Below are 12,343 nucleotides of genomic sequence, written 5' to 3' on the forward strand. Positions count from 1 at the left end.
AACTTTCCCCCTTCCTGATGTGTCGCAGTGTCTGCAGCTCGGCCTCCAGTTCAATGACTCAGAGCCGAAGCTCTTCGAGCCACAAACACTTACTGCAGACCTACTTGCCCTGAATCACACTGGCATCCAGGAGCTCCCATATGCTCCAGCCGTGACACATCACCTGTCCTGCCATCCTTAATATGTTTTAATTAACTACTTAATTATTTTATTCAATTATTTATTTTTATTTTCCTTTTTTATATATATATTTTATTAAGCTTACCACTAGTTCCTTTACTATTTTAAACGTTAGGATTAAAATGGACCTTAATCACTTACCAGACACTCACCAAACAGGTAGCTTCTTCCCAAACCAATCACCTACCTGCTTGCCTGTGATGTTTGATGCTATGTTTGATTTAAATTGAATTAAATTAAATTAAAAGCTTACACTGCAGTCATCCGCAAACTGTAGAGCACATATGTCTATGGTGGTCAGTTTAAGTTTGATACGGAGGCGACTGAGGTTAAAGAGTTTTCCATCTAGGCAGTATTTAAAATTGAGTGGGATGCATGAAGGTTTTCCAGATTGATTGTGAGCTGCACTTGGAATTCCTCTCTTCGGTCAGACTGCTTTAGGGCTGAGACATTGATCTACTTCCTCTTGGACTTTTGGGTCTTGCGATGTCTTGGTGCTAGGTGAATGTTCATCACTGATCGAACAAGTCGATCCCACGTGACAACAAATGTCCTACATGTCATAAAGCCTGTAGATCCCAAATTGGCCTCATCCGCCATCTTCGGACACACGAAGACAATTATCCTCGCCTGCGAGGGATTTTTTCTTTCATTCATGGGATGTGTGCATTGCTGGCTAGGCCAACGTTTGTTGTCCATCCCTAATTGCCCTTGAGAAGGTGGTGGTGAGCTGCCTTCTTGAACCGCTGCAGTCCATGTGGGGTAGGACCAGCTACAGTGCTGTTCGAAAGGGAGTTGGGATTTTGACCCAGCGACAGTGAAGGAACGGCGATATAGTTCCAAGTCAGGATGGTGTGTGGCTTGGAGGGTAACTTGCAGGGGTTTGGAAGGTGCTGTCGAAGGAGCCTTGGTGCGTTGCTGCAGTGCATCTTGTAGATGGCACACACTGCTGCCACTGTGCATCAGTGGTGGAGGGAGTAAATGTTTGTGGATGGGATGTCAATCAAGTGGGATGCTTTGTCCTGGATGGTGTTGAGCTTCTTGAGTGTTGTTGGAGCTGCACCCATCCAGGCAAGTGGAGAGTATTCCATCACACTCCTGACTTGTGCCTTGTAGATGGTGGACAGGCTTTGGGGAGCCAGGAGGTGAGTTACTTGTCACAGGATTCCTAGCCTCTGATCTGTTCTAGTAGCCACAGTATTTATATGGCTATAATAAAAGCAAAATACTGCGGATGCTAGAAATCTGAAATAAAAACAAGAAATGCTTGAACCACTCAGCAGGTCTGGCAGCATCTGTGGAAAGAGAAGCAGAGTTAACGTTTCGGGTCAATGACCCTTCTTTGGAACTAGGTATTTATATAGCTACTCTAGTTCAGTTTCTGGTCAATGGTAGCCCCTAGGATGTTGATAGTGGGGGATTCAGCGATGGTAATGCCATTGAATGTCAAGGGGAGATGGTTAGATTCTCTCTTGTTGGAGATTGTTATTGCCTGGCACTTGTGTGGCGCAAATGTTACTTGCCACTTATCAGCCCAAGCCTGGATATTGTCCAGGATTTGCTGCATTTCTACATGGACTGCTTCAGTATCTGAGGAGTCACGAATGGTGCTGAACATTGTGCAATCATCCGCGAACATCCCCACTTCTGACCTTATGATTGAAGGAAGGTCATTGATGAAGCAGCTGAAGATGGTTGGGCCTAGGACACTACTCTGAGAAACTGCTGCAGTGATGTCCTGGTGCTGAGACAACAGTGTGATCCACAGCAACCAAGTCTTCAGTAAGTGTCTGTGGCTCAAGGAGCTTCAGCTCAGAGTCAGTGAGCTGGAGGCCGAGCTACAGTAACTACGATGCATCAAGGAGGGGAAAACTTACCTGGACACTTTGATCAAGGAGGCAGTCACACTCCATAGAATAGGGTCTTTTGATTTGCTTAGTGGTCAGGGACAGGAGGATGTGACAGCGAGTAAGGCAGGTAAGGGGATCGAGAAGGTATAAGTGGAGGAGCCTCAGCCCTTGCAATTCTCCAACAGGTTTGAGGTTCTTTCAGATTGTATTGATGAGAGTGAGGACTGCAGGGTGGATGAGAAAACTGACCATGACACTCTGGTACAGGAAGCCATTCAAGCGGGGGGAGTAAATAGGAATGCAGTGGTAGTAGGGGACAGAATAGTCAGGGGAATAGACACTATTCTCTGCAGCCAAGAGCGAGAGTCCAGAAGGCTGTGTTGCCTACCCAGTGCTAGGGTTCGGGACAACTGCTCAGGACTGGAGAGGAACTTGCAGTGGGAGGGGAACGATCCAGTTGTCATGGTCCATGTGGGTACCAATGCCATAGATAGGACTAGGGAAGAGGTTCTGTATAGGGAGTATGAGCAGCTAGGGGCTAAATTAAAAAGCAGAACCACAAAGGTAATAATCTCTGGGTTATTACCTGAGCCACGAGCAAATTGGCATAGGGTAAATGAAATTAGACAGTTAAAGGTGTGGCTCAAAGATTGGTGTGGGAAAAATGCGTTTCAATTCATGGGGCATTGGCACTTGTTTGGGGAAAGTGGGAGATAGACCATTGGGATAGCCTACACCTGAACTGTGCTGGGACCAGTGTTCTGATTAGTCGAATAACTGGAGCAGCAGAGAAGGCTTTAAACTAAATAGTGGGGGTGAGGGATCAAGTAAGGGAAAATGTGATAGTTTAATGAGAGAGGAGAAGGCAAGACGGCAAGATAGCAATAAGGATAATGATAATCAGGGTGTGACAGGAAGGGACAGTGCATTCAAACTCAAGAGTGAACCAGCAGGTAAGACTAGACATTGCGAACTAACAGAGTGGGGGTGGGGGTGGGGGTGTGGGGTGGGAATAGTTCAGGAGAGGTGAGATTTAGAAATCCAAAGAGAAAGGCCGAGGCATTGGAACAGTATAGCATTGTGGGCAAAGACAAGCAGAAATGGGACAGGAAGGGACAGAAAGTTTAACAGAAATTGTACATCAGCAAATAAAGTAATTGAAGAGAATAAAAGCAAAAAACAAAATTAAAGGTTCTATAGCTGAATGTGTGAAGGATCTGCAATAAGATAGATGAACTAGTGGCACAAATAGAGGTATATGATATAGATCTAATTGTCATCACAGAGACATGGTTACATGGTGATCAATGTTGGGAAATAAATATTTCGGGGTACATAATATTTCGGAAAGACAGACAGAATAGCAAAGGGGTGGGGGTAACACTGATGGTAAATGATGACATTAGTGAGAAAGGACCTGGCCTCAGAAGATCATGAAGTAGAATCAGTATGGGTGGAAACAAGGAATAGCAAGAATCAGAAAACACCGGTGGGAGTAGTTTATAAGCCCCCGAACAGTAGTTATACCGTTGGACAGAGCATTAAACAAGAAATTATTGGAGCTTGTAAGAAAGGCAATGTAATAATTGTGGGGGCGTTAATCTTCATATAGGCTGGGACAATGAAATTGGCAGGACTGGTCTCGAAGATGAGTTTGTAGAATGTTTTTGGGACAGTTTTTTGGAGCAATACGTTGTGGAGCCAACTAGGGATAAAGCTATCTTAGACTTAGTATTGTGTAATAAAGCAGGGTTAATAAGCAATGCCATAGTAAAAGATCCACTGGGAAACAGTGATCATAATACTATTGAATTCCATGTTAAGTTTGAAAGTGACATGCTCCAAGCACAAACAAGAATCTTAAACATAAACAAAGCAAATTACGTAGGCATGAGGGGAGAACCGGCTAAGGTACATTGGGTAAATAGACTAAAAGGTATGGTGGTAAATGAACAGTGGGAAACCTTCAAGGAAACAATTCAAAATGTTCAACAAAAATACATTCCTTTGAAAAACAAAAACTTAGCTAGAAAGACTCATCTGTGGCTCAATCAGGAAGTTAAGGATAGTATTAAATTAAAAGAAAAGGCTTACAATGTTGCAAAAAAGAGTAGCAAGTCTGAGGATGGGATGTGTTTTAGAAACGAGCAAAGGGCAACCAAAAATGTTGCTAAAAATGGATGAAATAGAACATGAGTGTAAACTAGCCAGTAACATAAAAACAGATTGTAAAAGCTTTTATAGGTATATCAAAAGGAAAAGAGTAGCCAAATTAAATGTTGGTCCCTTGGAATCAGAGTCAGGAAAAATTATCATGGGGAATGAGGAAATGGCAGAGTCATTGAACAAATATTTTGTGTCTGTCTTCACACAAGTTCCATACAGGAAAGAGGCAGTAACCTAGGGGCTAAAAAGAGTGAGAAAATTAAGGACATTCATATTAGCAAAGAAAAAGTATTGGAGAAACTTAAGGGAATAAAATCTGACAAATCTCCAGGATCTGATGGCAGACATCCTAGGATTCTAAAAGAGATAGCTGCAGAGATAGTGGATGTGCGAGCTATGATTTTCCAAAATTCCTTAGATTCAGGAACGGTCCCATCAGATCGGAAGTTGGCAAATATTATAACACTTTTTAAGAAAGGAGGGAGAGAGAAAGCAAGGAACTACAGGCCAGTTAGCCTAACATCAGTCATGGGAAAAAGCTAGAATCTATTATTAAGGAAGTCTTAACAATGCACTTGGAAAAGCACAGTATGATTAGATTCAACATGGTTTTACTAAAGGGAAATCCTGTTTTGACAAATTTATTAGAGTTTTTTGAGGAGGTAACTAGTAGGGTAGATAAAGGGGAGTTAGTAGATGCAGTATACCTGGATTTCCAAAAGGCATTCGATAAGGTGCCAAACAAAAGGTTAATTGGCAAGATAAGAGCTCATGGAGTTGGGGGTAATATATTAGCATGGACAGATGATTGGTGAACTGACAGGAAGCAATGTGTGGGCATAAACAGGGTATTTTCAAGTTGGCAGGCAGTAAATAGTGGAGTGCCGCAAGGATCACTGCTCAAGTCTCAGCTATTTACAATCTATATTCATGACTTAGATGAAGAGACAAAGAGTAATGTATTTAAATTTGCTGATTATACAAAGGTAGGCAGAAACGTAAGCTGTGGGGAGGACACAGAGAGGCTGCAAAGAGATATAGGCAAGTTAAGTAAGTGGGCAACAAAATGGCAGATGGAGTATAATGTAGAGAAATGTGAAGTTATGCACTTTGATCATAAAAATAGAAAAGAATATTTTTTTCAAATATGTGCAACTTGTAAGTGTCGATGCTCAAACAGACTTGGGGGTACTCGTACAACGAACACACAAAGTTAACATGGAGGTACAACAAGTAATTAGGAAGGCAAATGGCCTAATGGCCTTTATTGCAAGGGGATTGGAGTACAGGAATAAGGAAGTATTGTTACAATTGTACAGGATTATGGTGAAACCACATCTGGAATATTGTGTGCAGTTTTGGCCTCCACATTTAAGAAAGGATATAGCTGCATTAGAGGCAGCACAGTGAAGGCTCAGTAGATTGATCCCTGGGATGAGGGGGTTGTCCTATGATAAGAGACTAAGTAAATTGGGCCTGTATTCTCTAGAGTTTAGAAGAATGAGAGGTGATCTCGTTGAAACATATAAGATTCTAAAGGGGCTGGATAGGGTAAACACTGAGAGATTGTTTCCGCTAGTCGGGGTATCTAAAACACGGGGGAACAGTCTCAGGATAAGGGGCCTATCATTTAGGACTGAGATGAGGAGAAATTACTTCACTCAAAGGGTTGCGAATCTTTGGAATTCTCTACCCCAGAGGGTTGTAGATGCTCCATCGTTGAATACATTTATGGCTGAGATAGTTATTTGGTCTCTCAGGAATCAAAGGGTATGGCAAGTGGGCGGGAAAGTGGAGTTGAATCCTAAGATGGAGCATATGGTCTACTCCTGCTCCTGTTCATGCCTGACAGTTGACAACCCGCCATTTTCTCTCCCTCATTGTTTTCCATTCCCTGTAGGAAGCCTCTCCATGCAGTTCTCCTCAGCTCCGACAGAAAGCCTCTGCATGCAGTTTCCCTCAGCTCCATCAGGAGGCCTGTACCTGCAGTTCCCCTCAGCTCCATCAGGAGGCCTAGATACGAACATGCTCCACCATTCAATAAGATCATGGCTGATCTGATTGTAACCTCAGTTCCACATTCCTGCCTACCCTCAATAACTTTTCACCCTCTTGCTTATCAAGAATATATCTACCTCTGCCTTAAAGATATTCAAAGACTCTGCTTCCACTGCCTTTGAAGAAAAAGAGTTCCAAAGACTCACGACCCTCTGAGAGAAAAAAATTCTCCTCATCTCTGTCTTAAATGGGCAACCCCTTATTTTTAAAAAGTGACCCCTAGTTCTAGATTCTCCCACAAGAGGAAACATCCTTTCCACATCCACCCTGTCAAGACCCCTCAGGATCTTATATGTTTCAATCAAATCACCTCTTACTCTTCTAAACTTCAGCAGATACAAGCCTAGCCTGTCCAACCTTTCTTCATAAGACAGCCTGTCCATTCCAGGTATTAGTCTAGTAAACCTTTTCTGAACTGCTTCCAATGCATTACCATCCTTCCTTAAATAAGAAGACCAATACTGTACACAATATTCCAGATGTCGTCTCACCAATGCCCGTATAACTGAAGCATAACCTCCCTACTTTTGTATTCAATTCCCCTTGCGATAAATGATAACATTCTATTAGCTTTCCTAATTACTTGCTGTACCTCCATACAGCAGGAGCAGAGCGGAGATTTAAAAAGCATGCCAAAAGGTTGGAGGCCGCAGAGAAAGCGCGTCGAGAGCAGAGTGGAGAGTTAAGAAGCGTGACAAAAGGTTGGAGGCAGGAGAGAGAGAGAGAGAGAGAGAATCTGGCGTGATTAGAGTGGAGATTTAAAATGCATGCCAAAAGGTCTGAGGCCGAAAAGAGAGAGAGAGAGAGAGAGAGTGGTGGGAGCAGAGCAGGGGGAAAAAAAATTTGAAAAATGACATCAAAGTGACATCACAATCAACAGAGAGAGCAGGGAAACAGAAAGCCAGCTGGGGTGAGTATACTGGTAAGCCTTTAATTTAATTGAATCGAAATCGATCAAATATAAAATAAGACTTGATCAATTCATTAGTATATAAACTAAAAACTAAGGCAGATTTTCTAATTTATCAGACAGAGTGAGAGAGAAAGACCAGTAGGGAGTTCAAATTAGGACAACTTAATACTTAAGCTGTATTAAATATTATTTGGGTTTATCAGTATTCGTAAGGTTTACTAATAGTCGTAAGGTTTATTAGTATTGGCAAAGCTGTATTAGCATTGGTAAGGTTTATTACCAGTAGGAAGGTTTACATATCTGTGTCATCAAGAAAAGTATAGCTTTAGTTGTAGGTGGTACTAGCATTTAATAAGCACAGTAAATTCTACTGTACATAGGAATTATTCTGTTAATTAAGTAAGTAATTAAAGTAAATTAACTAATAGCATAAGTAACAATGGCAGGATAGGCGTTATGTTGCAGTTGTGGTATGTGGGAGCTTTTGGATGCCAAGGTGATCCAGGCCAAACACACCTGAAGAGAGTGTAAGCAGCTAGAGGAATTCTGAATCAGGATTATTGATCTGGAAGCTGAACTGCAAACACTGTGCAACATAAGGAAGGGGGAAAAGTACCTGGACACTTTGGTCTGAAAGACGGTCAGACCGCTTAGAACAGGTCCATCTGTTTTGGTCAGCAGTGAGGGACAGGAAGATGTGACTGTAAGTGAGGCAGGTCAAGGGACCGAGCAAACAGTAGTGGAGGAGCCTCAGACTTTGCAATTGTCAAACAGGTTTGAGGTGCGCTCAACCTGTGTGGATGAAAGTGAAGTCTGCAAGGTGGTTGAGCAGACTGGCCGTGGCACAGTGGTACAGGAAGCCATTCAAGTGGGAGCAGCAAAAAGGAATTTAGTGGTAGTATGGGATAATATAGTGAGGGGAATTGACACTGTTCTGTGCAGCCGAGAGCATGAGTCCAGAGTGCTTCCTACCTGGTGCCAGGGTTCAGGATGTCAGCTCAGGACTGGAGAGGAACTTGGAGTGGGAGGGGGAAGATCCAGTTGTCGTGGTCCATATAGGTACCAATGACATAGGTAGGACTAGGAAAAATGTTCTGCTTAGACAGTATGAGGAACTAGGCACCAAACTGAAGAGCAGAACCTTAAGGGTAATAATCTCTGGATTATTACTGGAGCCGCGTGCCAATTGGCAGAGAGCACATAAGATTATTGCAATGAATACATGGCTCAAAGACTGGTGTGGGAGAAGTGGATTTCGGTTCTTGTGGCACTGGCACCAGTATTGGGGAAAGTGGGGGCTATACCGTTGGGATGGTCTGCACCTGAACAGCGCTGGGACCAGTGTTCTAGCAAACCCTATAACTAGGGAAGCATAGAGAGTTTTCAAATAAACAAGGAGGGTGAGGGATCAAGCTTGGGTAGATGTAGCAAATCAAGGCAGGAGAGCAGAAGAGTAATATGGGAAATGTAGGTCAGAGAATGGCAGGAAGGGACAGAGAGAAAAAAACCTAAGGCCACACCAACAGTCAAGATTAGATGTTACAAAAAGAATAAAAAGACAAAACTAATGGCTGTGTATCTGAATTCACAAAACATTCATAATAGACAAACTGAAAGCGCACATTGAAGTAAATAAATATGATCTGATAGCCATTATGGAGACGTGGCTGCAGGATGACAAGGATTGGGTCCTGAATATCGAGGTGTATATAACATTCAAGAAGAACAGGAAGCTAGGTAAAGGTGGAGGAGTAGCACTGTTAATCAAGGATGGCATTGGTGCAATAGTTAAAGATAACCTTGGTTCAGGAGATCAGGATGTAGAATCGGTTTGGGTGGAGATGAGGAATAGTAGGGGAAAGAAGTCACTAGTGGGAGTCACTACAGGCCCCCGAACAGTAATCACAATGTACGACGAAGTATACAAGAAGAAATATTGGGTGCTTGTGATAAAGGGATGGCAATAATCATGGGTGATTTTAATCTACATATAAACGGGAAAAATCAGTTAGCAATAGTAGCCTGGATGAGGAGTTCATGGAATGTTTTCGAGATAGTTTCTTTGAGCAGCACTTTCTGGAACCAACCAGAGTGCAGGTTATATTAGACTTGGAATTGTGTAATGTGGCAGGATTAATTAATGGCCTCAAAGTAAAGGCACCTCTAGGTAGCAGTGACCACAATATGATTGAATTTTACATCCAGTTTGAAAGAGAGAGGAGTGGGTCTATGACTAGTATTTTATACTTAAATAAGGGCAACTATGTGGGCATGAAAGCTGAGCTAGCTGAAGTGAACTGGGTTACTAGGCTAGGAGATAGCTCAATACAGAAGCAGTGGCAGACATTTGAGGGGATATTTCAGAATACTCAGAATAAGTATATTCCTACGATAAAGTATGTTTGTAAAAATTCTGAGGGGGGTAACCACCATCCGTGTTTAACTAAAGAAGTTAAAGAAAGCATCAAACTTAAGGAAAAAGCATATAATTGCGCAAAGATGAGTGGCAGGTCAGATGATTGCTCAGAATATAAAGAATGGCAGAGAATGACTAACAGGTTAATCAGGAGAAAGAAATTAGAGTATGAGAAGAAGCTAGTTAGAAATGTAGAAACAGATAGCAAGAGTTTCTACAGTTATGTAAAAAGGAAAAGAGTAAGTAAAGTGAGTGTTGGTCCTCTAGAGAGTAAGAATGGGGAGTTAATAGTAGGTAATAAGGAAATGGCAGATGAAAGGAACAAACATTTTTGGATACAAAAACATTCCAGTAATAGCTGTATATCAGGAGGTGGAAGGAAGAGAGGAACTTGGTGAGATTGCAATAACCAGGGAAGCAGTACTGAGCAAACTGATGGAGCTGTGGGCTGACAAGTCCCTGGGTCCTGATGGGCTTCATCCTAGGGTCTTAAAAGAGGTGCATTGGTGTTAATTTTTCAAAATTCACTAGACTCTGGAAAGGTTCCATCAGAGTGGAAAGTAGCAAATATAACCCCTCTATTCTAGAAGGGATGGAGGCAGAAAACAGATAACTATAGGCCAGTTAGCTTGACGTCTGTCATGGGGAAGGTGTTAGAATCGATCATTAAGGAAGCTATAGCTGGGCACAGAAAACTCAAGTTAATTGGGAATAGTCAGCATGGTTTTGTGAAAGGAAAATCATGTTTAACCAATTTATTGGGGTTCTTTGAAGGAGTAACATGTGCTGTGGATAAAAGGGAGGCTGTTGACGCACTGTACTAGGATTTCTAGAAGGCATTTGACAAGGTGCCACATAAAAGATTAATGTGCAAAGTAGGAGCTCATGGTGTAGTGGTTAACATATTAGCATGGATAGAAGATTGGCTGGCTGGCAGAAAACAGAGCGTATGCATAAATGGGTCCTTTTCTGATTGGCAGGATGTGATGAGTGGAGTCCTGCAGGGGTCTGTGCTGGGCCCTCAACGTTGTACAATTTATATCAATGACTTAGATAAGGGGAGCGATGGCATGGTAGCTAAATTTGCAGATGACACAAAGATAGGTAGGAAAATATGTTGTGAAGAGGACAGGATATAAGGAGGTTGCAGACCGATATTGATAGGTTGAGTGAGTGGGCAAAAATCTGGCAGATGAAGTATAATGTGGGAAAATGTGAAGTTGTTCACTTTGGCAGGAAGAATAAAAATGCAGAGTATTACTTAAATGGAGAACAACTGCAGAATCCCGCGGTGCAGAGGGATCTAGGTGTTCTAGTGCACGAATCACAAAAAGTTAGTATGCAGGTACAGAAAGTAATAAAGAAGGCTAATGGAATGCTATCCTTTATTACAAGAGGAGTTGAAAATAAAAGTAAGGATGTTATGCTTCAGTTATACAGGGCATTGGTGAGATTACATCTCGCATACTGTGTGCAGTTTTAGTCTCCTTATTTAAGGATGTAAATATTGGAGGCTGTTCAGAAGAGGTTTACTAGATTGATACCTTTGTTACAACTGACAGCTCATGTCAAAGCCCCCAATCAAAATATACAATTCTGATTGTGGTGGGACCAATGCACTGTTAATTCAATCCCGTCGCTCTACAGATTGGCTAACATATCATTTATAACTTTCCAAATTAAAGAAAGACCCAGCCAAATTGTACCATCTATTAACCCATGAATGAGGCTAACCAAACCAAGTGTCTTTAAATCAACAAATTAACTCTTTAATTAGAAGAGCTAAATTCTTAAACACTATGAAGATATAAACAACATTTAAAACAGAAAAAATTAGAATCCTTGCAAATTTACAGTCCAATGTTGCTTGAAGTCCTCAAAGAATGTTGTTTGAAGTCCTCACAGAATGTTGCTTTCCTTCTCCAACGAACGTCAACAATTAATGACTTGCAAACGCTTTCAACAGAATCAATCTGACTTTCGAGTTTTTGAGGGATAAAAGATTGTCACAGTCTAACTTCCCACCCCCTTTCAGTTTAAATTACCAGAGGTCTCTGTTTTGGCTTGAAGTTTAGAATTTTGAGAGATAATAATTAAACATTATTCCTTCAGTTTAAATGGTTGAGAGTTCTTTTTTCAGGTGCGAAACAGCACAGCTGGCTGTGTCCTCTGTGTCTGTGTGTTCTGTTAGATCAAACTGTCTTCAACTAAAAGCCAGTTCAAGATCGAATCGTTAGAAATGTATCACATGAGACTCATTTCCAGTGGTTGTATCTATGCTAACGAAAATGCACCCTTTGAATCAAAATCTCCAAATGGCTGTTTCTAAGGCAATGAAAATGCACCTTCCTATAACCCCTAAAGCTTGCTGGTTCTTAAAGCAATCCCTTGCAAGCCTTAAAGGCAAACCGCATGTTCCCGAAGAAAACAGTGGGTAAGCAAACTGAACAAACTAAGATGAAATAAAATAAAATAAACACAAAAAATATATAAAATAAAGAAAAATAAAAAATTAACCAAAAATAACTACATTTTTTATTTTACTTTAATTTTTAGTTTTTTTTTCTTTTAAAAAAATTTTTTTGTGTTTATTTTATTTCATCTTAGTTTGTTCAGTTTGCTTACCCACTTTTTTCATGTTTGTACTTGCTTGCGGCTGTTCAATTTTCAGTCCATTAACACCCTATCTGTACTAATGTTCTGTCTTTCAACACACCATTAACATATTGTTTGCCTTTGCTCCATGATCTTCTGGTCAGC

Source organism: Heterodontus francisci, chromosome 4, assembly GCF_036365525.1.
Source record: "Heterodontus francisci isolate sHetFra1 chromosome 4, sHetFra1.hap1, whole genome shotgun sequence".
In the NCBI taxonomy this organism is placed as follows: Eukaryota; Metazoa; Chordata; class Chondrichthyes; order Heterodontiformes; family Heterodontidae; genus Heterodontus; species Heterodontus francisci.